The sequence below is a fragment of the Lissotriton helveticus genome, chromosome 7, assembly GCF_964261635.1.
Source record: "Lissotriton helveticus chromosome 7, aLisHel1.1, whole genome shotgun sequence".
NCBI classification, from domain to species: Eukaryota; Metazoa; Chordata; class Amphibia; order Caudata; family Salamandridae; genus Lissotriton; species Lissotriton helveticus.
Genome location: NC_136068.1, coordinates 1,618,004,410 through 1,618,032,317, shown reverse-complemented (window position 1 = coordinate 1,618,032,317; position 27,908 = coordinate 1,618,004,410). Strand labels below are relative to the sequence as shown.

At 47.9% G+C, this 27,908-nt stretch overlaps 1 protein-coding gene across 1 annotated transcript in view; it reads left to right on the top strand.

The window, feature by feature from the left end:
* The window catches only part of CLEC11A (C-type lectin domain containing 11A), a 128,704-nt gene that overhangs the window by 75,182 nt on the left and 25,614 nt on the right, over positions 1-27,908 (top strand). The gene's annotated exons all lie outside the window — the stretch shown is intronic.

Sequence of the window (27,908 nt, the reverse complement as noted above, 5' to 3'; positions counted from 1 at the left end):
GCCCCAACTGCATAACCCCCACTCAACCTAAAAACAACGCGGCCTGGTCGTCCTTCGACACCTACTCTGAAGAAACTATTAACAAACTGCTGGGCACATTGAAACCCTCTAATCACCTCACAGACCCCCTACCTGCTAATGCTGTAAAAGACTTCATCCCCCTGCTTCTCCCACTTTGGACTAAAATAATTAACAGTTCCCTTCAACAAGGACTCATCCCGGACTCCCTCAAGGTGGGACAAGTCACGCCTATACTCAAGAAACCTACGGCTGACCCTGCTGACCTGAACAATTACCGCCCCATCACCAATATCCCCACTTTGGCCAAACTTCTGGAAAAATGCGTACAACTCCAACTGACAAAACACATCGATCAGTTTGACCTCCTCAACCCTCATCAGTCAGGCTTCCGAGCAAGACACAGTACAGAAACGGCTATGATACACATAATTGATGACGCCCTCCAAATCCTAGATCATAATGACACCTGCCTCCTCATCCTACTTGATCTCTCCTCAGCATTCAACACCGTGAAACATGAGAATCTACTTGAACTGTTGAACACCAGAATGGGTCTATCTGGGACTGTTCTCAAATGGTTCACTTCCTTTCTACATAACCGATCTCAAAAGTTCAAGGCCAACAACGTGTTATCCCCATCTGTTCCTGTAACACTAGGAGTCCCACAAGGATCCTCCCTATCCCCAACTCTGTTCAATCTAGTCATGGAGCCACTCACCACCTTGTTACAAGCATCTAATGTACACTTCCACATGTACGCCGATGACACTCAACTCTATCTCAAACTACAGTCCCCGGAAGACATCAAACTTCTGAACTCTACGCTCAGAAACACCCAATCATGGCTGGCCGATAATCACCTCAAACTAAATGCTCTGAAAACTGAGTTCCTTCTGATCTCACCGCCTGCGAAAATATCCACCACCCAAACCTGGCTCAAGCACCTAACTGCTTTCAATGTCCAACCCACTATCGTGGACTCCGCAAAATCCTTAGGCATCACACTTGACGCCAATCTCAACATGCAACAGCATATCAGCAAAGCAACTAAGGGAGCTAACTTCCAAATAAACACCTTGAGGAAACTTAAACCCTTCCTCCCAGCAAAGGGCTTCCAAACTGCAGTACAAGCCCTAGTCATCCCACGCATAGACTACGGAATCGTCGCTCTCTGCGGACTCCCCCTAGCAACAACTGCACCCCTTAGAGCCACCCTGAATGCTGCAGCAAGACTTATCACTGGATCAAAAAAACATTTGCATATCTCCCCTGATTTAAAATCTCTGAACTGGCTGCCTTTTGAAGCCAGGATACAGTTGAAAATCGCTTGTATGACTCACATGGCTGTACATCACAAGTCACCCAACTACCTCACTCAAAAGCTGACTATATCAGGGGGCTTGAGATCCACCAGAAGCACAAAAAATCTCCTCTTGAAACCGCGAAGATTCCGGAAGGAAAAAACCTATAAACAATCCTTCTCCGGAATGGCTCCCAGGATCTGGAATGCACTCCCTCCCGAAACAAGGCTTATCTCCTCCACTGCATTTTTTAAGAAAGAAGTAAAAGCCATCCTTATGGCTAAATTCACTTGAACATTTTTTTTTTTTTTTTGGGAGATATCCAGAACATTGCACCAACCTTGTATTTTTTGTATTATATGAATGTCTAATTGTACTTTTGTTTTTATCTGATTGCTATCCTATTCTGCTACTCACACACTACCTACTACTATTGTGTACCCAAAAGCTTGTTTAATCGCTCCCTTGTTTCCCTTACCCCTTGCTCTGTAAAGCGCTCTGATATCTGCAAAGATCTTGTTCGCGCTATATAAAACTTTGAAAATAAAATAAATAAATAAATGAATTTAAAAGTTAACATTTTAAAAAAGCATCGATATCGTAGGGGTGGTGGGGCGGGCAAGCAGTGTTGTGAGAGGGGTGAGTGAGTGTGGACGTCACAGGGATATTAAGTGGGCAGGCAAAAGAAGCTGCTCAAGCTAAGTAAACAGAACACATGAGAAGAGACAGGCCAACAAAAAAAGAGTGCTCTCATAGCTCTCTAAGTAAAATGATGATTGAGAGCATATGTACCAGGGGCAGTTGTCATGGGAGGATACAAAAGGCCATAAGGAGGGACTCCTAAGTGTATTTGGCAAACAAAAACCAGCATTTCCAAAGGACAAAAAGAGAAACTAATTAAGAAGACGGGCGGTCCGGCAAGCTCATATTCTGAATACAGCATGTCTCCTAAAAATGAACCTTCCCACTAGCTTGCTAAGGTGCCGTCTATTGGCTTTTAAAATGATTGTTATATAAAGATTGTCCTTCTAACTACCCACAATTGCTATTCATATTTCTGATTACAGCACAACATTCAAACACCCCTAAATCTTTTCACGGACAAGAAGGTGGAGGAGAGAATGTGGCCTAATGGCTTGGGCGGTCAACATCAAAGCTGGAACTCTCAACATCCTTTGATTCTGGGCAAATCACTTAATCTCCCCGTGCCTAACAAAACAAAACAAAAACAAAAAAACGAATGTGTTCATCTGTAACGCAACTGGTGCTTATGTAAAGCGCTCTGATACCTTCGGATCTAGCTTGTGTATATAAAACTTCTGAAAAAAAGAAGCATATTGATGGCATCACACATAGAGAGGTAAACTAGGTATAGAAAACGGTAACCTGTCCAGTATAACTAGCAGGACACCAGAGAGCACGCCCGGGGAAAAGCCACGTTTTAACCCTTTGCCTACCCTGCAGAAGTCCTCTATTATTATTGTTAAAGTGGGTGTGTATTCATGGAAACCATGCCTATGTAGCTCCTAAGCTGATTGAGAGCACATGGGTGCAGTCTTGATGGACTGTTTCATATCTTAGGTCACTAGGGGCCACCACACCTGTATTTACTCAAAAGCGGGGCAAAATAGGTTTGTCTTTTAGAGATTTTGCTGGATAACACCTTCCTCAGCTCAGAAATCTCCCAGTGGCTTATTGCATCATCAAGTGCCCAACACAGCAACAGCAGTTCCCAATAACTGGTTTGAAAAGCAACATTCTGGTGAATCTTGCTTAGATGAACATTTTTGTAAGGTACAAGTACATCTCAAATTTGGAGAAGACATTTCACCACACCTGATCCAGAATTAAACTAGATTATATCAGTGGAATGTTGAGACCTTCATTGGAGCCAATGGAGGAGCTGCTGACGTATGAAGGGTGGTATAAACCTGGAGCTTCAGCATTCCAATGTATGTCTTCATGTTCCCTCGTTTTTCCCCCTTGTTAATTTAGAACATTCTCCCTTTAGTGGGTGGAATGTTCTAATAGCCTAAAAGCCCTTCTGCCTCGGGCTATACTGGTTGTTAAAGGTTCTCTCCCTCGTTATAGGTCCTCGCCTGTGGCTTGGGCCTGTAAGTCAGGTTCAGGGTCTTTAACAACAGGTGTAGCCCTGGCAGCAGCCAGTAAGGCTATAGTAATGCAAAAGCTGGTTTGGGTATACGCCTTCCACGTGGTTTAGCGCTCCTACTTTAGCCGAAGGTCAGCAGTGAAAAATAAAAAATAAAATGATAAAAAAACAAAAGGTTATTATTAATTTGTTTTCCTCGCTCACTTCCTGCAGCCGAAGACAGGGCGGGCCATCTATTCTGATGTGACACAGCTGCAGGAAGGAGGAGGAGTAGTGGCACTGCTTGAAGTGCGCATGACAGTTCAGCCAGCCGTCTAAGGCCGGCCAAACCGTCACATGCACTTCGATCTCTTCACCTGAGTTGTGCTTTACAGCCGGGTGGAGAGCAAGCACAGGGTCGTAGTCCCTAAGTGAGCGCCTAACCAGGGCTCTCACACCAATCACCAGTCTGAGACTAGCATCATGATTGGCGTAGGGGAGTCTGTGGCATGCCGGGATTCGAGGAGCAGAGGCCAGAAGAGCCCCAACGCAGCAGATGGCAGGTAAGCACTTTTAGGTCTCGCCTGTCGATGCGCATGCGCATCGAGCAAGCGAGACTATAGGGGCTCATCGACTCTTTATCTAACTTGCAAGGAATCGTGGCGATTCCTTGCAGTGCCCGTGACTTTTAAGCTCAATGCGCATGTGCATTGAGCTTAAAAGCGCGTGCACAGCCGCCCGCATTCCTCCGACACCTTTGAAGTGAAGCTTAGCTTCACTTCAAAGGCCCGGCTTCTTCACACCCACATGCCGCTCTGCCCCGCTCCGCCCCCTCCCCTGAGTCATCCTGCCTGCCCTCGACGTTCCCCCCGCCCCCTCCCGCCACGCAATGCCGAGAGCTTGTTTGTTTTTCTTTTCTTTTTTTGACAAAGGAGGAACAACATCAGCGGAAGACTTTAGCAATGCCAAAACTTCAGGTAAAGCCATTGACCGGTGAAGCCTATTGGTTTTCCAATGCCTGTTGACTTGGTGACTGTTCTATCGAGTGGAGGGGTTTCCTCGCAGCTGAAAGGGCAATTGGAGCTATACATCGCCTTCTAAGTTCAGTAGCGTATAATAATATAGTCCGAACGGTACCCGAACCCAAACATCCGCCTGTGTTTACCAGTAACACGTCAGAGCACCTCAAAGCGCTCTAGCGCGGGATTTCACCTCAAAGCGCTCTGGCACGGGATTTCACCTCAAAGCGCTCTGGCACGGGATTTCACCTCAAAGCGCTCTGGCGCGGGATTTCACCTCAAAGCGCTCTGGCGCGGGATTTCACCTCAAAGCGCTCTGGCGCGGGATTTCACCTCAAAGCGCTCTGGCGCAGGATTTCGCCTCAAAGCGCTCTGGCACGGGATTTCACCTCAAAATCTTGACTCAAGCAGCAGTTGAAGGCCAGTAGTATATTCCCGAATGAGTAGAGCATACACGAGTCTGTCCCAGAAGTCGATTCCACACAGGTAGCTGGAAGCAGTCCCAGTCCTCTTTCGATGTCGCAACGTTTGTGCTTTGTGGAATTTCGGGCCCTCGAGACACTGCGCGCGACCGGCCATGTAATAAAGGCTTGCTAGGAATTCCCTTCCCCTAGGGGTTGGAATTTATTGCGCCTCGCCCCCACTGCCTGGGCGCGTCAACACAACACATGTCACACAAGTTACTCACGCGTCAGACCAAGGGCACTCCTGAGCACCTATAGCTATGTAAGGGCGGGAGCTCGCTCTGACCAAATGTGCTATGCAGTGATGGAGTTCACAACCATTTCATCACTTTTCTTAATTATTGGTGAGGTCGAGTAAACACAAAGGTTTTTTTTGTTTGAGATATTACATCCTTGTTCGTGAAAAAATACAAAATGAGCTCAGTTCCGCGTATGTATTTACTGTTTTAGCTTTATTCCCTGATCTCTCGTTTTCCTTATACTGTTACACCTGTATCGCTTTGTAATCACGTCTGCACTTCAGAGCGGGCGTGTGGGAATTAAGCAGAGTTAGTTTGTAGAATCAAATCTCGAATTTTTCCTGGTATCTCGTTATTTTGGCCCATATCGCAGAAATATCGAGTAATAATTTGCAGTTACTCCCTTCGTATGTAAATATTTTCGTTCATTATTTTGGAGAAATCCTTTTCTAGTTTAAGACTAATATTTTTTTTCTTTTAGTGGTATTTTTTCCTTTTATTCGCCGTTTTACTTGTTTTTTCTTTTTTAAGGCTTTCATCCATTTTGGGGTACCGTTTTTGCCTCTACTTTTGAGAGTGTGTGTTGCAGGTGCCCAGGACAACCTCATTGCTGCATTGTAGCAGATACCTAGCATTGGTGTATGACTAATTAACTCTACCCCTCTTTCCTGAATAGCAACCCCTTGAAGACGAAGTTTTACCACTGCTAGACTTGTATTAAGGGGACAGCAGCGCCTCCTAGCTGTGGGCGATAGTCGCCTTCTATAAAACAGAGGACAGACTCGACACTGCCTGCAGGAGCCCATGGATGTCTGGTCGGCCATTGCAACGTCTTCCTTTTATTAATGGTTCACCCTCAACCCCTCACCCTCACTCACCCTCACTCACCCTCACCCTCACTCACCCTCAACCCCTCAGCATCACACTCACTCACCCTCACCCTCACTCACCCTCAACCCCTCACCTACCCTCACCCTCAACCACTCACCCTCACCCTCACTCACCCTCAACACCTCACTCGCCCTCACCCTCACTCACCCTCAACACCTCAACCTCAACCCCTCACCCTCACTCACCCTCACCCACCCTCACTCACCCTCACTCTCACTCACCCTCAACCCCTCACCCTCACTCACCCTCACTCACCCTCAACCCCTCACCCTCACCCACCCTCAACCCCTCACCCTAACTCACACTCACCCTCACTCACCCTCACCCTCACTCACCCTCACTCACCCTCACTCACCCTAACTCTCACTCACCCTCACTCTCACTCACCCTCACTCACCCTCACTCTCACTCACCCTCAACCCCTCACTCACCCTCACTCACTCACCCTCACTCACCCTCACCCACCCTCACCCACCCTCACCCACCCTCACTCTCACTCTCACTCACCCTCACCCTCACTCACCCTCAACCCCTCACCCTCACACAGTGCAATAGGTCTCGGAGCATTTGAGTTAGAGCTTTTACATTTGTTTATGGCTTTTTTTCTTTGTAATTCTTTAGCATTGCCTACAGGAAACAAAAATGCTAAAGATTTACAAAAAAAACCCATAAACAATTCTAAAAGCACTAACTCTAATGCTGCGAGACCTATTGCATTTCCAATGCTTGTTTACATTCTTATCCCTGCCCTGCCCCGAGTTGCCCCCAACCCCCTGCGCTGCCCCACAACTTTTATGCCTCTGCAGCTGCCACTTCTAAAGGTGTATGAGTGGAATTCAATATTTTAGGTTGCAGATGTAGCAGAGGAATACGCTGACAAATTCAAATATCACATACAAAAACCTCCATATGTGCTCTGTATTTATTATCAATCATATTAGGTACAGTTAATTAAGAGGTAAGCTGTTTCTGAGACTCGTTACCCAAGTAAACAAGTACGCTGTATTCTGGCATGAAAGATAAGTATTTTAGTCTACACGGCCCAAAAATATCTAAATCTTGAGTGTAAGGGGTAAAACCCTCTAGCTCAGGGTGAAAAAGGAACTTTTGCATAATTAAATAAAACATTTTCAAAGTTTGTTACTCGTTAACAGGCTAGTATTCGAATATCTTAAAGCAGAATTGCAGCTGGAACCAGTGTCTGAGGTTAAGGTGTTAGTCCAGGGCCCATCATCAGAGTAGCCAGGGCCCGGCCTCGAGGCAGCACCACAGGGCCAGGGTCAGTTCCCGAGATAGCACCAGAGGAGCCAGGGCTGGGTCCAGAGGCAGCACCAGAGGAGCTGGGGCAGAGTCTTGAGGCAGCACCATGTGAACCAGGGCAGGGTCCCGAGGGAACACCAGAGAAACCGGGGCTCGGAACTGAGGTAGCACCATAGGAGCCGGGGCTACGCACTGAGGCAGCACCTACGCACTGAAGCAGGCTGGATCCCGAGGCTGCATCATAGTAGCCGGGGCTCAATTCCGAGGCAGGAGCACAGAAGTCAAGGCTCAGTCCCGAGGCAACACCAGAGAAGGGAAACTGGATTGGATCCTGAAATGCAGGCACCAGACCGGGTTAAATACCTGCTTTATGATGGAAGGGAATGGGGAACATCCTTTACAACGAAACTTTTACAACCGTTACCACGCAGGTTTTACAACGCAAGTCGTTACAAAGACTTGCGCTGGAGGGCGCTGGAGGATAGGGTATAGTTTAATTTACTATCCAACACCTTCTCTACTATCCACGGGGACTGGAGTTGGAATAGTAAATTAAACGATTCCACTATCCAGCACACACCAACGCAAGTCGTTGTAACGACGTGCGTTGTAAAACCTGCGTGGTAACGGTACGCATGGTAAAAGCACGCATTGTACCGTCATACATCCAAGGGAATTAACATAACCCCAATAATGAAACTAGGAGCCTTACTGATGGATGAATGTGGCGGTGCTTGGGCTTGCGGTGTCTGACACATCTCAGGAGATGTGTTAGGGAAATGTTTTAGAATCACACCCACTAATACCTGAAACCTGAATTATTGCAATACTACCAGATAGTGGCCCACTAAAGAAGACATAGGGACATATTTACAAGATAGTGATGCAGCAGGGCTCTGCAAGCCATCTTGCTGTGCCCCGTTGCATCATTAGGAAAGTGCAGGGATGCGTCGTATTTACAACAATACGACGCATGCCTGTGCTTTCCTCTGCGCTGGAGCACTATGCGGATGACACTCAATTGCTCTTCACGTGTGGGAAAGATCAGGCTTTTGATGGAGAGAGTATTCGGGGCTGCTTAGAGATGGTCTTTAACTGGTTTCAGCAGAATAGCCTCAAGGCCAATTCCAACAAATCGGAGGTGTTGTTTTTTGGTTGTTCCTTAGACCCCGACTGGCTGGCCTGGTGGCCAATGGATATGTGTCCCCCTGCCCAGGCATCGCAGGTGGCAAAAAATCTGGGAGTGAAGATTGATAATAATCTGACGCTGAGATCACATATTCTTGGTTTGACGGGCACATGCTTCGGCATTCTTAAGATGCTCCGGAAGTTCCTGCCTTTGCTCACAGAAGAGCATAGAAAGATCACTGCGCAAGCCTTAATTGGCTCCAGACTGGACTATGCCAACGTCCTTTATTTAGGTCTTCCGGACTATCTTGTTCAGCGGCTGCAGGTCGTGCAGAACTCTGCGGCTCGCGCCATCTTTGGCCTCCATAGGCGAGTGAGAGCGTCCGGTTTGGTGCAGTCGCTTCATTGGCTGCCCATCCGGAAGCGGATTATGTTTAAAACATTGACCCTGGCGCACAAAGCGCTTTTCGGCTCCGGAGCTAAGTACTTACAGCGCAGGCTTGTCTTTTATCGCCCGGCCCGATCTCTGTGCTCGGAATCTCTGTTTTTGGCCGCGGTTCCTCGAGTGAGGAAGGCCCGTACCGGGGGGCGCTCCTTTAGTGTGAGGGCCCCTCAGCTGTGGAACACCTTGCCTCTGGCCTTGCGGCGCTCATCCAATCTGCTCCTGTTCAGGAAGAGCCTTAAGACCTGGCTTTTTAACCTTTAGGATGTCTTTTTTTTGTCCTTTCCCTGTTAGTGTCTGTTTTATGGTGTTATGTTTTTTATACTGAGCTGCCTAAATAAAGCGCCGGGACACTCTTTTTGAGTAGCCGTGCGCTATAGAAATAAAATTTAACATAACATAACATAACTATAGGCTGCCTGGCACCATTGCAGGCACCCTTGCACCATGGTGCAAGGGTGCCTGGGTTGCAGGGATGATTGTTTTTGTGCAGGAAGGGACACCTTGATGCCCAAAAACAATCATTGATGTTTTTTTCCTTCTGCTATGTGTGCTGCAGAATGCAGTACCCATAGAAAGAGGAAACAACAAGGAATTTCTCCTTGTTGCACTACTTTTACGCCTCCCCTGGGGAGATGTTAGCATCTGGCACATTCCCAGGTTTACAAAACCTTGTAAATCTATGAATGCATCAGAATCCATGGGTGTTGCTTGGGAACACCAACAGCAATACCTATGGAATGCCCCTTTCATGCAGAGTAATGCGTGAATGGGGGACATCTTTACAAGGCCATGAAAAGCTGCTTTGGGTGGATTTGTGTGGCCTTGTAAATATGGGCCAGCACACTGTGCCAACTGAGCGTAAACAAAAGTGACGCTCTGGTAGCACAAGAGGCTTGTAAATATGCCCCTCAAGTCTTGGGGTCAAATACTGTAGTGCTATGTCTGAAAGAGGCAGGACTGAGACCAGATGACCCCATGTTACCAGAATACCGTCTGGGCTTTCATTTAATAAAACTGTATGTTGTTTCCCTCAATGGAACCAACACACCTGAAAAGAAACAATGATTTCGAAAAATGAAAGCTTAGGACTGAAGGCAGCAGTCTTTTTTTTTTTTTACAGAGATTTATATAGCGCAAACTTGAACCGAATCGGGTATCAGATCACTTTACAGAGCACCAATTGCATTACATGGGGACACATTCATTTTTTTGTTAGGCACGGGGAGATTATGTGATTTGCCCAGAATCGCAGGATATTCAGCGTCTTTGCCGAGACTCAAACCCAGTTCCCCCGATTTGAGGTCGACCGCCCTAGCCGTTAGGCCAACTCCTGTCCCAGTCCTGATTTTGTGCTTGTAGGGGCATTTAGGTTTTGATTCTCCTTAACAGATATCAATTGATAATAGCTGCTGCTAAAGGCTGGTTCGTGCAATCAGACAGCCCCATAATCCTACCACTCAAGTCAAAGGCTTAAGCTGCCATTTCCCTTTAACGTAACATGGGGACTCTCAAAAAGGATGGAACCTTTCTTCCTGGTTAAAGGGTTTAAGTAACATATAGCCCAAGGGTAAGAAGGACAATTATCAAAGATGCACCTCTTGTAGTTTTACCTTGATGCAAGGTTTTCTCTTGCACAATAGTACATTTGTAAAAATAGCAGAAGGACTGGTCTCTCAGGATAGCTGCTGCAGGGACCTTGGGTGTCTGGATGCAGAGAATCTGAACCTCAAGTCTATTGAGGGGAAAGCGTGTAAGGATCGCTGACGCTGGGTATGTAATAGATGAAGTCGGGAATTTGACTGTAAGGATGGACAGATGAGGTTGAGGACAGGGATGTTCAGAGTTGACAATGTGGGATATCTGGCTGTCAGGCTGGATTACATGAGAAATCTTGCTCTCAGGATGGATTATATGAGGACACTACATCACAATGCAGTTCCAGAACACTTCTCGTCCAAAACCCCATATACCTCTCTGTCACACTGTATGCTCGCCTTTGATCCTATACGGTCCTTTGCTGCCTTCTAGCTAGGTTCTTGTTATACAAATACTGCATACATACAGGCAATCTGTTTGTCAGGAAGGATGATGATGGGACGTGTAGGAAAGTGCTCCTTTTTGCATGGTTACCCCCCACTTTTTGCATGACACATGATGCACTTTGACTTGGTGTGCCCTGAGTCTCTGCCAACCAAGTTCCCAGGGCTTGTGTTCTTTCCCAAAACTGTACCTTTGTACTCACAATTTGCCCATCGCTGGCAAAAGGTAAGCCCCTTGTAAAAGGTACCATGGGTACCAAGGGCACTGTGACTGGGGAAGGCCTCTAAGGGCTACAGCACTTATTGTGTCACCTTTAGAAGCCCTGTACATTACAGTGGCATGTGCCCTGTACTCCTACATTGTCTAAGTCCATTCTTAGATATTGTAAGTGTAGTAAAGCCATTAAGAGAATATGTGGTCTAGGAGTTGGTCATTACAAACTCCACAGCTCCATAATGGCTTTACCAAAACCTGTGAAGTTTGGTGGAAATCGTCTCAGCACATTAAAACCACACTGATGCCAGTGTGTGATTTAATGTAAAATGTACTCAGAGGGCATCTTAGAGATGCCCCCTGAAAAACGACCAGCCCCTGTGTGGGTCCTGAATGGCAGCCCGCCATTTGCCACAGACAGGTCTCTGGACCCCTGGGTAGAGAGCCTCTGCTCTCTGGGTCCATCCTGGGCCTAGGTGTCATGCTTCCTCCCCCAGGATGGGCTGAGTCCATATCGGGAAGCTTCAAAGGCCTGCCGCCTTTCTAAGCTGTCCCTGCCTTTTGCTGCCCCCAGCAACTGGCTCCCACCAGTTCTGCCCCCCACTGTGGGTGGGAGTATTTGCAGGAAAATCAAGCTAGGAAGAGAGGTGTGCCTACCTTTGACAACCCCACCCCTTAGGAGGGGGAGGCGAGGTGAAGCACCCATCTCAGTCCCCTCCATCTTGAAGATGAAGAGACCCATCCAATTAAGGAGAGGCCCATGCCATCTCTCACTGGAGGGTGTCATAATAGGGGGTATACACACCCAGAGCAAGATACCCATTGGTCCCGACCTACACACCCAATTAAGCATTTAGGGACAACCTTGAACCTGTGGCTCCTCAGATTCAAGGAAGATATAAGAAGGACGGAAGAGCCGTGCTGACCCAGGAAGAAGAGGACACCTACTGCTTTGGCCCCAGCTCTACCAGCCTGTCACATATCTGACTTACCTACAGCAAAGAACCCAGCGTGTCCAGCAGCCCCACAGAGACCAGAGGACCTGCCCTACAACCATCTTACAGACTCTGTCTCCTGTGAGCACCGGATGTGGTCAAGCAAAGACTCACCCACAGTATCCAGAATCTGGTGGCTACACGATTCTGCACCACTCTGCACCCAACGTACACAGCCCGAGTTTGAATGGTCCAACACAACGAGGAGGTCTCCTCAATGATCCTGACCTGGAATATGGAGGTCCTTCAAACCTCAAGATGACTCTTGCTGCCTCAACCTGAAGGATCCCCCCCACTGCAATCGGAACTGGCAAGAAAACCTGATTCCAGAAAACACCCTTGCATCCAATGCCACATAGCCTTGGGTTACCCAACCAACAGTGTCCAGGAATCCTCCAAGAACCCAACTTACGTCTCCAGGCAGTGCTCGCCTTCACGAAGTCCCCTTGCCCGAGCCTGCAGCCTCTTTGCCGAACCGGAGATCTCCATTGGAAACCACAGGGTCCCGATGTCTTTTTGGCACACTGCACCCAGTGGAGAAGTGTGGCTCACTGGTTAGAGGAGGCAGACCCTGATGCAGATGTCAGACCCGGGACCAGGGTTCAATTCCCGACGCGGCAGGGTCTTGAGCCCAAATGTCCACGGACTCGATAATTCTCGCCTCAGTGCCTACTCGAATCATGGGTTCACACTCTGCAGCTCTGGGCAATAGCTTGCTTAATCTCCACTACGGCCCCCCCGCGGCGGGATGCCTGGTCTTCACCTTGGGGATGCCCAGTAGGGGTAATCTCGCAGGGAAAGCCAGGACGGGTTCCCAAAGCAAGCGCTAAGAGACCTGTCGGTGATTTGGCGCTATATAAATCGAAATTAACATAACATAACAGCCACCCCAGTTCCGCTGGTGGTGCAGCTCATGTGATTATGTTGGCCATTGCAGTGCTGGCCTTAACCCCATGAGCTTTGCTCCCACAACTGAGTTGCCTGATCGTAAGCAGTCCCTGGCTGAAGGCCTCCTTAGCCCCATTGGCTAACATTGTCCTAGCACTCTTCACCAACCTAGAGTCCCTACCTAGAGCTTGGGGAACCTTGGTACTAACCCCTAAAACTCCCACTCGTGAGATGTTTACTTACCTGTGAAACCAATAACCATTTTTCTTCCATAGGAACCCATGTTCTGAGGTTTTGGTCTGAAAATGTTTTAAGTGTAGGAGAAAGTACCTATAACCTCAATTGCTTGCCTACCTGCCGTGAGGGCAACGGCTGTTGCTCCAGCTCCACCAACGCCAGGGAAACGCCGTGAGGGGAACGGCTGACTCGCCCACGCCGCAACTCCACCTGCAGCCACCGGGAGGGTCACGAACTACACCTCCCAGGTGCCCCGGCGGCTGAGTCGCGTCCCTGACGCCACCTTCGCGCCCGGAGGCACCAGAAAAGAGAGGAACGCCTCTCGCCTCGCGAGTCGCACACAGGAGTGCCCGGGGCTAAGCCCGGGCAAAGGGCGGGCCATCTGTGGCCCTCAGAGGCCAGAGGAGGACGGGACGGGCCACAGACCCTGGTTCTTTTTCTAAGGCTGAAAGAACTACATTATTCATGTGAGACTTTAAATACTATATCAAGTTTAATTAACGTTTTAATTGTAATTGTTTTACTGGTCTGATTCATTACTATTATTGCTGGATTGATTGACATCAACGTAAGATTATAGTTCACAGCATAATGCCCAGACTAACTAAAGATATGCCAGTCACTGGTCTGACCACTATGGATAACTTTTTGGTTAAAAAAGTAAACCAAATTAATAATGAGCGCAGGGCCTCTTTGGGACGTAGTAGCAATCTTCCTGTATCATCTGAAAACATGCCAACCCAGGTGATAGAAGGGATAGAGGGAAATATAGAAGGGAACCCAAACTCTGGCACTGTAGGGGCACATAGGTCTGTGGTTCAAGTACAGGTACATGCGGAGGTGCATTCAGATCTGCAAAACTCCTCTAGTGAAGTCTCAGACTCGGCTCGCCGAACACTAAGACCTATAAGGAAGTGCAGAAAGAATCAGGCGAAACGAGGGGGGAAAAATACAAAAAAAAAGAGCTGATACTTCCCGTCCTAACACTATAAATGCTGGTAACCCAGTTATAAGCGTTAGTGATGTGGATGGTAATAGTGAGGGAGGTTTAAGTTTAACTTTTAACCACTATGAGAATTTAATCAGCACACTACTAAGTAAGGTGGAGGAGAAAATTACAGAGCTAATGAACCCACTATTAACCAGACTGGATGCAGTAGCCTCAGAGGTAGAAAGACTGGGAGGTTTGCTGGAGGCACATCTGGCTTCTGCCGCTGCCATGAAAGCGACTGTCCCAAAAACTAATTCTAGTACTACCTCTAATAAAGCAGTGAGGGCAAAGGTTGACAGGGCAGAGAGCGCACAGAAGCGATGTGCCCCAGGCTTGATAGAAACCAGGGCTGTTAATAACCCGCCACCAGCAACCCAGCCAAAAAATCAAATGCCAGCACCTCTGATTAGCAGACCTGCGCCAATCCAGTGGAAAAAACTTAGGAATGTAAATATTCCGCCTGAGTGTGTGCCTTATGTGGTGGTACTAACAAATGTTCCATGCTACCTCCCTGAGCCAGCACCCTCCTGCCAGCTCAGCGAACCCCAGCCAGGCCGCCGACAACCTCACGAAGTGGATCAGCATCTGCGCGGACGAGCTCGCCCCGCTGAGGACCCCGCCCAACAGACCCGGCAGCAAGAAAGCCCCGTGGTTCACCGACGAACTCAAGAGCTCCAAGAAGAACTGCCGAGCCCTCGAGAAAGTCTGGAGAAGGGAACCCACACCGGACAACAGGACCACCTTCAAGCTGGCCACCCGGAAGCACCACCAGCTGATCCGCGCCGCCAAGAAAACTGCATTCAAGGACCGGCTGGACAACAACGCACACAACTGCAAAGAACTCTTCAACATCGTGAAAGAGCTATCCAACCCCAGAGCAGGAAACAACGACATCACCCCATCGCAAGACCTCTGCAACTCCCTCGCCTCATACTTCCACAACAAGATCGCGGACATACACAACAGCTTCAACAACCAACCAACGCACACCAAGACCGAACAACCACCCCCCACCACCACCCTCCACGCCTGGACCCCGATCAGCACCGAAGACACCATCCGCACGATGAACTCCATCCACTCCGGATCACCGACCGACCCCTGCCCTCACCACGTCTTCAACAAGGCCGACGCTGTCATCGCACCCCACCTGCGAGACATCATCAACACATCCTTCGACACCGCCACCTTCCCTGAGAGCTGGAAGCACGCCGAACTCAGCGCTCTACTCAAGAAACCCTCAGCGGACCCCACCGAACTCAAGAATTACCGCCCCATCTCGCTCCTACCGTTTCCAGCCAAAGTCATCGAGAAGACCGTCAACAAGCAGATGGCCGCCTTCCTCGAGACGAATGGATCCCTCGACCCCTCACAGTCCGGCTTCCGAGCCAATCACAGCACCGAGACCGCCCTCATAGCCGCCACCGATGACATCCGAGCCCTGATGGACAACGGAGAAACAGTGGCCCTCATCCTCCTAGACCTCTCCGCGGCATTCGACACTGTCTGCCACCGCACCCTAGTACAGCGCCTCAGCAACGTCGGAATCCAGGACAAGGCGCTGGAATGGATCATCTCCTTCCTCGACGGAAGAACACAGAGAGTCCGCCTACCACCGTACAAGTCAGAGGCCACCGAAGTCATCTGCGGCGTCCCCCAAGGATCCTCACTGAGCCCCACCCTCTTCAACGTCTACATGAGCCCCCTCGCGGCCATCGCACGCCAACACAACCTCAGCATAATCTCCTACGCCAACGACACCCAGCTGATCCTCTCCCTGACCAACGACCCCGCCGCCGCCAGAGCCAACCTGCACGAAGGGATGAAAGAGGTAGCCGAGTGGATGACGACCAGCCGCCTGAAACTGAACTCGGACAAGACGGAGGTCCTCATCCTGGGCTCTTCACCCTCCGCCTGGGACGACTCCTGGTGGCCCCCCGCCCTGGGCACCGCACCCAAACCGACAGACCATGCACGCAACCTGGGCTTCATCCTGGACTCCTCCCTCTCCATGACCAGGCAAGTCAACAACGTCTCCTCGGCGTGCTTCAACATCCTACGCATGCTACGAAAGATCTTCTGGTGGATCCCCACCGAGACCAGGAAGACCGTCACCCAGGCCCTCGTCACTAGCCGACTGGACTACGGCAACGCCCTCTACGCCGGTACCACCGCCAAGCTCCAGAAGAGACTCCAGCGGATCCAGAACGCCTCAGCCAGACTCATCCTCGACATCCCACGAACCAGCCACATCTCCGGACATCTGAGAGACCTTCACTGGCTCCCCGTCAACAAAAGAATCACCTTCCGCCTCCTCACCCACGCACACAAAGCCCTACACGACCAAGGCCCAAGCTACCTCAACAGCCGAATCAACTTCTACGCTCCCAAACGCCACCTCCGATCAGCCAACCACGCCCTCGCCGCCGTCCCCCGCATCCGAAGAGCGACTACAGGAGGAAGGTCCTTCTCCTACCTGGCCGCCAAGACCTGGAACTCCCTCCCGACCAACCTGCGCCTGACCCAAGACCATCTCTCCTTCAGGAAGAAGCTGAAGACCTGGCTGTTCGAGCAGTAGCGGCACCCCCCCTCCCCCAGCGCCTTGAGACTCTACGGGTGTGTAGTGCGCTCTATAAATGTCATTGATTGATTGATTGATTGATTGATTGCTTTGAAGAACACCCTGTCCTGCCACACGGGGAGTCTCAAGAATCTCTGAAAAACAGAACAGTAGCCTGGTTAAACAAAAATTGTGGCTTTCCAACCCATTACTATGACCAAATTATCTCAACAGAAAGGGTGAATTGGGTTGGCCCTCATGCAAATCAAAATCAGGGGATTGTGTGGTTATTAATTTCAAACATCCACAACATGTTGCCACAGTGTTATTGCGTGCATCTGCACTAATGTATAGCCCAAACAGTGTCTGTGTGCGTCCATTAGGGTATTTCTATGCGCCTGGGCCAATCACACCCAAAGACCCTTGAAGTTTCAGGCTAATGACCCAAACTCGTTCTCCCACATCGGCAGGACCATACATGTGTAATACTGCTAGCCATGGGGCGAATGGATGGCAGATACCTGTACAGAATAATAATGGTGTTAATTATGGGTGGAGAGGGACTAATGTGGCAACACAGAACAGATTTGAAGTATTTTCAGGCCTGGATGCTTGTGATTGACTGGAGGAGCAGGAGGGTCAAAGCACTGCACGCGTTTCAACAGATCAGCCTACAGAGGCAAGTTAGTCTACAATACATAAAAATAATGTTATTAGTTGGAATGTTGCTGGGTTGGCCACTAAGTTGCAAGACGAGAACTGGATTAAATATATTAAATGTTTTCAGATTATATGCTTACAAGAGACTTGGTCAGTAGAGTGTGACCTTTTTATTGAAGGATACAAGGCTTTCTTTGTACCCGCTACAGCAGTAGGCAGGGGTAGACCAAAGGGGGGGTTGGTCACGTTTATTTCTGTAGCTATGACATGCACTATACAAAGAAGGGCATCAAGTAATCATGGCATTCTAGGTTTAGTTTTAACCAGTGATAATTGTATGGCTGGCCTGATCAATTTTTATAATTCTACTAATACATGCACAGCATTGAATAACCTAAAAACCTTAAATGACTATGTTAGTTCAACAATGAAGGACTGCTCACATAACCTAATGATCATGGGTGATTTTAATGTTCACCCCTGCGGGGACCCTCTAATGAAAAACCTTCAGGAAATCCATTGTGCTAGACATGAGGGCCTGCACTTGGAACACACGTTGGAGGGGAATCTTTTTAATGATTTACTAAATGACCATGATCTTACTTTAACAATGGCACTGTGTGATCCCATGAAACGCTTTGTTACTCCAACTTTCAAAGGGCATGGGAAAGGGACATTCATAGATTATATGTTACTACCTTTGCCAATGCAGGTTTTTGCTGACTCCTTCGCTATTGAAAATAACGAATTTAGTGATCACAATCCTTTGACTATCCATCTTAGGGGTCCTTGGGTGGTTAATACAAGTTGCAGCCAGTCCATGGGCATTGTAAGGGCAACAGATGAAAGACGCCGCCTAAAGTGGGCCATGTGTACTCCGGATCTAATTTATCAAAATATTAAAGACACCTGTAGTGAAGAAATTAATAGTTGCACTCAGGATGGCTCTAATCCAACGCAAATCCTGTCTGCCTTTCAAAATCTAACAGATAAAGTTTCTATCTTAATGACAGACCGAGCAAAGAAGTCTATGAACAATGGACCGCGTTGGTTTAATCAGGAATGCTCTAAAGCCGCGCGCAACCTGAGATCTGCCTTGGCAACAAACCCCCGTAATAAGGAAACGGTCAAAGGGTGACGCAAAGAATTTAAACTAGCCACTGCCATTCGTAAAGAATCTCTGAGGAACGAGGCATGGAATGAGATCTTGGACCCACAAACACTGAAAAATAGTGCCAGGTTCTGGGCTGTAATCAAGAAACCTTTTCTGGTGCAAGATCCAGGAGAGGGACTGGAAAGTGTTATAACTAAGGAGGAGTGGGTAGTGCCTTTTAAGCAACTATATGGTGGCACGGAAGATAATTTCTCCAGTATTAGGGGTGTCTTTCATAGATTCACATGCTTGAATATTCCCCGTCGTCGAAGTGGGAGTCCCACGGTACATAAAAATAGCAATATTGCTAATATAACATAAATGATAATATCATAGAATAATAATAATAGAGATAATACACTGTAAAACCTCTAAATGGTAACTTCCATAGGAAGACATTACAAGAGAAAAAACTCATTTGTAACATATCAGTGTCATTATGTTGGTCCAAACTGCAGCCAATCAGGCTCAAGCACCCTCTAGAACCTTCTCCTCAGAAGCTCAAGCCCTCAGATTTTCTACCGCACGTCGTGTGAAGGGAGTCTCCCTGAGCTCTGCTCAGTTTTTTTTTTTCTTCAAACTTTGTCTTTTCAACTTATTTCTTCCAGAATGTCAAGTAAGAAGTCTTTGTTTAGAGCTTGCTCTTCATGTGGGAAACTACGGTTGTTTGAGAAGGACCCCCACCAAAAGTGTATTTACTGCCTGTACCCTGACCACAAGGTGGATGAATGTAAATTCTGTAGAGCTCTTCCTTCTAAGACTCTCAGAGACAGGGAAGGTCGTCTTCTTATATGGTTGAAGCGCCTCCAAGATAAAGAAGATGTTCTGTCAGACGCAGTAAGTCTTCAGTCAGGCTGTTCCACTGTCCCTTCCAAGCGTGGGAGTGCTCAGGACTTACCTTCTCCTTTTCTACAGAAGAAGAAAAAGCTGGCTTTACCTGTGGCACAATCTTCAGATCCTATGACTTCTGTGTCAACGCCCACGAGACCTGGCTCTCAGGCGTCTTGTCCAGGCTCTATCAGTATTCTGACAGTCTTGACTCCTAGGTCGTCGACGGGCTCGTCGACGACCGTTCCGTCCACAAGATTGGCTTTGCTGTCTTCGTCGACGACCTCTGTGACGACGACGTCTGCTTCCTCGTCGTCGACGATGGTGATGTCGACGTCCTAAACGTCGACGAGAGCTCCTACGATTCCGTCGACGATCCCTATTGTCTCGTCGGCGACGAAGTTGCCGTCGACGAAGAAATCCTCTTCGACGTCGAAGGATTCATCGTCGACGAAGGTCCCGTCGACGTCAGCCTCTCCGTCGACCACCTCGTCAACGTCGGCTTCGTCGACGAAGAAAGCAACGGTTCCGACGACGAGATCCCCGTCGACGTCGGGTGCTCCGTCGACCAGCTCCTCGACGACGGCGTCGTCGTCGAAGAAGGCGACGCCGGTTCCATCGACGAAGGTACCGTCGACGAAGGTACCGTCGACGACGATGCCGTCGACTAAAGTATCGTCGACGAAGATACCGTCGACGAAGACACCGTCGACGAGGCTGACGTCTCCGCAGATCCCAGCAAAGAAGTCTCCGTCGACGCACGTTTCGTTGACGACGATACCGTCGACGGCGAATCCCTCAGTGGGCCCTACCTCGTCGACGATGGCGATTTCCTCAGCGGCATGTTCAGATTCCTTCTCAGGATTGGGTTCTTTTGCCACCATGCCTCTGGTACCACTGCCTTCCTTGACCTCTGGCAGGGATTCTTCTCTGCAGTTGCCACCTCCTGATCTCCAATTACCCTCACCTTTGATGGCTACTGATCACGAGACTGGGTCTATGGGGGACGATGTTAACGATGAAGCTCACAGTCCATCGGAGTTAATCATAAAATGTCAAGACTCCAGTTCTGACCAAGAGGAGGTGGAGGAAGTGGTCCAACCGGATGACCAATTTGTCCAGTTTCCTATGGCATCTTTCCCAGTTTCTTTGTTTTCAAACCTCCAGCATATGCTGGATGACTACAATCGAAGGTTTCCGCCTACCCCTCAAGGTACTCCAAGCCACGCTCCTGCGGAGGACTCCGGCCCTGCCACCCATCCGCAGTCTTTGGAGCAGCCTGTTTTGACAGAGCTTCCCCGCCCTAACCCCCCTCTTATTCCGCAACCTGGTGCGCACGGGGTGGATGAGTCGGACAGTGAAGAGGGGGAATTACACCAGGATACTGACGATGAGCAGGATCCAGATGTGGCGGAATACGACGACTATAGGATACAGACACCTTCTCCGCAACAGCCAGAGGCAGGTGATTCGCCTTCCATTGATACAGCAAGCTTCCATGTGCTGATGAATAAAGCGGCGGACCGCTTTAAAGAGAACAGCGGCAAGAAGATTGCTTTCTCTACGATTTCAAGAACAAACCGTACAAACAAATTCACACCATACCAATCATAGAATTTGTATGGAAAGAAGGGATGAGGATTATGCACTCTCCTAACTCCTTGCCGGCACAAGTCCCTCGCCTGGAAAAGAAGTACAAGGCTCCGGCTGGTTCACCTGCTTGTTTGCTGTCACATCCCAAACCAGACTCGGTGGTCACACAGGCGGCACAGCGACGATCCCGTAATCCGGCAACTCCTCTCACTACTCCACCTGATAGAGAGGGTCGACGTTTGGACGCCATTGGGAAGAAATTTTCCACCATGTCCTCTACGTCTGTACGCGCTGCAAATGCATTGGCCATTCTAGGTCGTTTCGACAGGCAAATGTGGTCTGATATTTCCGCATTCGTTTCACTAATACCGGAAGCGTCCAGAGCGGAAGCCCAACAAGTTCTCCAGGATGGCATGAGGGCGTCAGAGGAAATGATTGACTGTGCGATTGATGTGGCGAGTACGGGATTTCGCATCCTCGCCAGTGCTGCGGCCCTCCGCCGCCAGGGCTGGCTTAAATCCACTTCTTTCCGGCAAGAGGTCCAGTCGAAGATACTCGACATGCCCTATGACGGTGAATCTCTTTTTGGCGCTCACATTGACGAAGCGCTTGAGTCAATTAAAAAGGACACCGATACAGCAAAATCGCTAGTCTCCTTACAATTTAAGAAGCAGCCCTTTCGTGGCGCCCGTGGAAGAGGTTCGTCTTCCACAACTTTTCGAGGAGGACACACTCAGTACCGCCAATTCAACCAAGGCAATCAACGTTACTCCTCCCAACAGTCTACTCGCCAAAATCAGTCAAGACCCTATAAAGGAAAACCTACTTATAGGGGTGCCAACAACAAACGCCAGTGACTCTCATGTCACACAAGGAGTTGGAGGGAGAATCTCGCAGTTTTATTCCCAATGGTCTCTGATAACATCGGACCAATGGGTATTGGACATTGTTCGCAAGGGTCATGCCTTGGAGTTCACAGAGATTCCTCCTCATTCTCCGCCATCAGGCCCGCCACCTCCCCATTTTCTAGAATTGCAACATCAAGTTCGTCTTCTCATACTAAAAGGTGCAGTCGAAGTGGTTCCTATATCACAACAAGGGACAGGTTTCTACTCACGTTTTTTCCTCATTGCCAAGAAGACGGGAGAGTGGCGGCCTATACTGGATTTGAGGGCGCTCAATTTCTTTCTGAAACAGCAGTCTTTCCGCATGCTCACATTGTCAGAAGTCTTGCGGCTTCTCTGCAGCGGAGATTTCCTGTCCACGATAGATCTGCAAGACGCCTATTTTCATGTGCCGATTCTTCAACAGCATCGCCAATTTCTAAGGTTCAAGGTAGGCACTGTCCATTACCAATTCAAGGTGCTGCCTTTTGGCCTCCGCTCGGCGCCTCGTGTTTTCACGAAGGTCCTGGCCCCAGTCATGGCTTATCTACGTCTTCAAGGAGTGCAGATTTTTCCTTATCTGGACGATTGCCTCCTGAAATCTCCGTCTCCTCTACAGCTGGCTCACGACACAAGTCTCTGCCTACAGACTTTCGAGTCACTGGGGTTGACCATCAACGTGGACAAGTCACATTTAACACCATCACAAAGGAGAAACTTCCTGGGTGCCATTCTCGACACGGAATTATCAAAAGCCTTCGTTTCCCAAGAACGACAGGTGAAGATAGTACGTCTGGTCACCCTCATCCGTTCAAAACAGTCAGTTTCTGTCCGCATGTTGAAGTCCTTTCTGGGGATGGCGTCGTCCTGCATCGCTCTACTCCCGAACTGCAGGCTCCGCACTCGCCCTATTCAGGAGGAACTAGACCTGCAATGGCGCCAAGTGTCAGGATCCTTCAACGATCTAGTGAGAGTCTCGTCTCGCATGAAAGACAGTCTCCTTTGGTGGAGAGAACCATCCAACCTAAACGAAGGAGTTTCCTTTCTGGCCCTTCCTCCGGATCTAACACTGACCACAGATGCATCCATGGAGGGTTGGGGAGCTCATCTCCTAGACCTTTCAATCAAAGGAAAGTGGACACCGTCACAACGAACATGGCATATCAACAGATTGGAGCTGCTGGCGATCTTCCTTGCTCTCAGATCTTTTCTGCCTGTAGTGCAAGGAGAGTCCGTGCTGGTTCAAACGGACAACACAACCAGCATGCACTACATGAACAAACAGGGCGGCACAAGATCTCAGCCCTTGTCTCGGCTAGCTCAGAAGATCTGGAACTGGGCTCTTCGTCATCGAATCTCCCTGACGGCGGTCCATCTGCCGGGGGTTTCAAACATCCTAGCGGATTAGTTGAGCAGGTCCACATCATCGACCCACGAGTGGGAGCTTCATCAACAAACTCTGGACATGGTGTTCCGCCGTTGGGGTCGTCCCCTGATGGACCTTTTTGCCACTCCACTGAATCGGAAGTGCCCCGCCTTTGCGAGCTGGCATCCTCATCCGGGGTCCAGCGGCAACGCCCTTCTCATGGACTGGAGCGGCCTGTTCGCCTATGCATTTCCTCCCATTCCATTGGTGCCGAGGACATTGTGGAAGATGCGCAGGCAACCCTGCCACTTGATACTGATCGCACCTCGTTGGCCCAGACAGGCTTGGTTCTCAGAACTTCTTCTGTTGTCCCAATGCACGCCCATTCGTCTACATCCACGTCCAGATCTTCTGTCCATGGACGAGGGCCAAGTCTGCCATCCAGACCCGACCACTCTTCAGTTATGGGCATGGAACCTGAATACCTCGAATTCGCGAATTTAGAGATGCCCCAGGAATGCAGAGAGATTCTGGCTTCTGCTAGAGCTTCCTCAACTGTTCAAACGTACAAACTAAAGTGGAAACGGTTTTGCCATTGGTGCGCAGCAGCAAATGTCCATCCACTCACTTCTGCCCCGGAACAGCTGTTGCCTTTCTTTCTAAGCCTTGCTCAGTCTGGCCTCTCTCATGCCACCTTGAGGGTCTTTCTGGCAGCTATTTCACGTTTCAGACATGATGGCTCAACCTCTCTCTGCTCATCCAGAATTATCCGACAATTCTTTAAAGGTCTCTTCAGGAAGTTTCCTCCTATCAGACGCCCGCCTCCGGCATGGCAGCTCAACGTGGTATTGTCACAGCTCATGAAGCCTCCTTTTGAGCCAATCCACAGAGCAGACAACAAGTTTCTTACCTGGAAGGTCGTTTTGCTTTTGGCCCTAACATCTTCTCGTCGTGTGAGCGATCTTCATGCTTTCACAATCAAGCCTCCTTATTTGCAATTCAAAGCAGATGGAGTATCTCTTCGTACCAATCCCTCTTTTTTGCCAAAAGTGCCTACAGATTTCCATCTGAACGAACCTGTCTTCTTGAAGACTTTCTTCCCGAATCCACAGTCACCGGCAGAACAACGCCTTCATTCCTTAGACATCAGCCGTTGTCTAAAGTTTTACATTTCAAGAACTGCCCCTTTCCGCAAATCAGATCAACTTTTTGTAGCATATGGAAGAATGCGAAGGGGACATTCAGTGACAAAACAAACACTTGCAAGATGGCTCTCAGCAGCCATATCCTACTGTCATCAACAAGCTGGCAAGGCTTTACAGTGTCCTGTGAAGGCACATTCGACGAGAGCGATGGCGTCTTCCACCGCCTTGTTTGCCGGAGTGCCTCTACACCAGATTTGCCGGGCGGCAACGTGGTCGAATAGGCACACCTTTACCAGACATTACTGTTTGGATTCTATCAACGAGGCGGATACCGCAGTGGGGCAAGCAGTGCTTCGCCATCTCTTTAAATAAGGTGAGCCTCTGTTCCCTCCTCCTTTTTCTTCTGTGATTGCTATATGCTTTTAAGCTATGTGTTTACTTCTTGTGAAGATGCTTGCAATCCCAGTGCTAAGGAGTTACTGCTATCTATTCTATTCAAGCATGTGAATCTATGAAAGACACCCCTAATACTGGAGAAGAACTATTGTTACTTACCTGTAAACAGGTGGTTCTCCAGTATTGGTGTCTTTCATAGATTCACATGCGACCCACCCTTCCTCCCCTCAGAGGCTCTCTTCTCCTCATACGCTATTATTACTAGTGCTACGAAAATCTGAGGGCTTGAGCTTCTGAGGAGAAGGTTCTAGAGGGTGCTTGAGCCTGATTGGCTGCAGTTTGGACCAACATAATGACACTGATATGTTACAAATGAGTTTTTTCTCTTGTAATGTCTTCCTATGGAAGTTACCATTTAGAGGTTTTACAGTGTATTATCTCTATTATTATTATTCTATGATATTATCATTTATGTTATATTAGCAATATTGCTATTTTTATGTACCGTGGGACTCCCACTTCGACGACGGGGAATATTCAAGCATGTGAATCTATGAAAGACACCAATACTGGAGAACCACCTGTTTACAGGTAAGTAACAATAGTTCATTCTGAATACAGACCCCCAAAATGGGGTAGCCTCATTCAGAGTGAGTAGAGGAGAAGTAATGGTAGGGATAGAGGGGCTGACGGCTGGTAAAGCGCCAGGCCCAGACGGGTTACCCCCTGACCTTTTTAAATCTGATCCCAATTTCTGGGCACCGATTGTTGAGGCTGTTATTAATGCAGCCGCTAGAATCGGTTGCCCATTCTCTTGGGGGGTATCCACCATTGTCTTGATTTTTAAAAAGGGGGACAGGGTGACTCTGTTATAGGCCTATCTCCCTAATAAATTCTATGGCAAAAATAGTGGGTAGAATTGTACTGCAGAGACTCTCGGATTGGGTGACGGACAACAACATCATGTCTACCACACAGTATGGCTTCTGCAGTGGTAGATCAACCATAACACAATGTATAAACCTCTACTCCATACTTAGTAAATACTGCACTGCCCAAAAAGGTACAGTCCACCTAGCCTTCATGGACCTATCCTCAGCCTTCGACTGTGTGAACAGGGGAAGGCTTTGGGGGTCCATGAGGGAGAAGGGTGTAGACAGTGGGATTGTTAATTTTCTTGTTGATCTACACTGCAACACAAGTGCGAATGTCAGGTACTCCCAACAACTGTGCGTAACTGAGAATTTTAGAACTGGGAAGGGAGTGCGTCAAGGCTGTATATTAGCCCCTTTCCTTTTTAATTTTTATATAAACGAGCTTGATAGCGTTTTGCAGGAGGTGAAAGCTGATTGTCCTAGGGTGGGGCGAAGAAGTATCCCCGTCCTTTTATACGCAGATAATGCGGTTTTTATATCCAGAACTGAGAAAGGCCTCCAATTGCTACTTAACGCTTTTAAACAGTTTATGGAAGAAAGAGATCTGCTGGTTAATAACTCCAAATCTTTCATTAGGCAAGTTGGTAATCGTTCAAAAAGACACTATACATTCAAACTAGATAATGTAGTAATTCCATTCTCTAATACATTTTCTTATCTAGGAGTTCTTTTTGACTTTAAACTGATATGGGGCCCTCAACTTGCAAAGAAAAGATGTGACGTGGTTAGGGTTAATGCTTCTATTTTTAACTTTGCTTCAAAATTAGGAAAAAAGCCAACGCTTGCAATGATGAAATTATATGATGCTAAATCAGTAGCAACTGCAGTCTATGGTAGTGAACTTTGGGGTTATCTGGCCTGTGAACAATTACAGATTGCAGAAAATGCATTTCTCAAACGCCTTTTGTGTGTTCCGGCCGCCACTTCCAACTTTGCGGTACATGAGGAGTTAGGAGTAGAATATTTGAGCGATGTTCTCTCCCTACGCCCATTGACATGCTGGTTGAAATTATGGCTGAACCAAGATATCCCATTAACACACCTGATTGTAAATGACTTCATTTCGCATGATAAGGCATTAGGCACTCCATGGCTGAAGTACTTAAAAACTAGTTTTTGTGAGCTGGGTCGCGCTGAATTATTTGATCGCCCGACTGAAATTGTAAAAGGGGATGTTGAAGCAATCAAGCAGTCTTTCCTTCTGCGTCGGAAGGCCTTGAGGGAGGGTGCGGAGTTTCAGAAAACAAATGTAAGGAAATATATTATGGTTAAAACCTGCCAGACAATGGAGCCTTACCTACTCGGCACATTTAGTACCCACGAAAAGTTCCTTTTAACAAGATTCAGATTGAATTTGTTCCATCATCTGCTTATAAGACCAAAAAAAGATGCTTTTAATAAACTTCCTGCATCTTGTGGCTGCGTCGAAAAGTCTCCACAGGATATGATGCATTTTATGTTTTTATGTAGATTTTATGAATACCCACGTAAACGTTAACTGCTTGCTCTTTTAAAAAAACTTAATTTTAATCACATACGTCCAGCCTTTTTATATTTGCAATTGTTGCACAGTGATAGTGTCCTTCAAATTATTGAATTTTTAAAATTGTCTCTCGGACTAAGAATTTGTCTGGATCAATGAATGTTAATATATTAATGAATTACAGTTCAGTGGAACCGATGTTGACATGGAAAATTATCTTTGTAAATATCTATATGAATGTTTTTATGTACAGTATGAAATGTGTACTTTTATGGTTGAATCAAACCGAAATAAAGTCTCTTTTGATTTGATGATTTACCTATAACCTGAACCAAAAAATGTCTAACCTACCTTGTATTGTGAGATCCTTCAGTGTGGTATCTAGGCATACCACCCCAAGTAGTCAATGTTATCTGAAAATTATCAAGAAGTATTCTAAAAGTAATTACTGTGTAATTTAAACCGCTTTTTGAAGTCATACCAACCTGTAACAAATGAAAATCCATTCTCAAATGCATTTCTGTGTAAAGGTTGGCAATTGTGAGTACATTTGACCAACCTTTACCAAGTCCTGCTTGGTTTTAGAAATAAAATATATGTATACTTATTTGTACTTACCCAGTTGATCTGTATTCGGTCTCAAGAGTGTGTGTAATCAGTCCTGAGTGAGTGAATACAATAAAT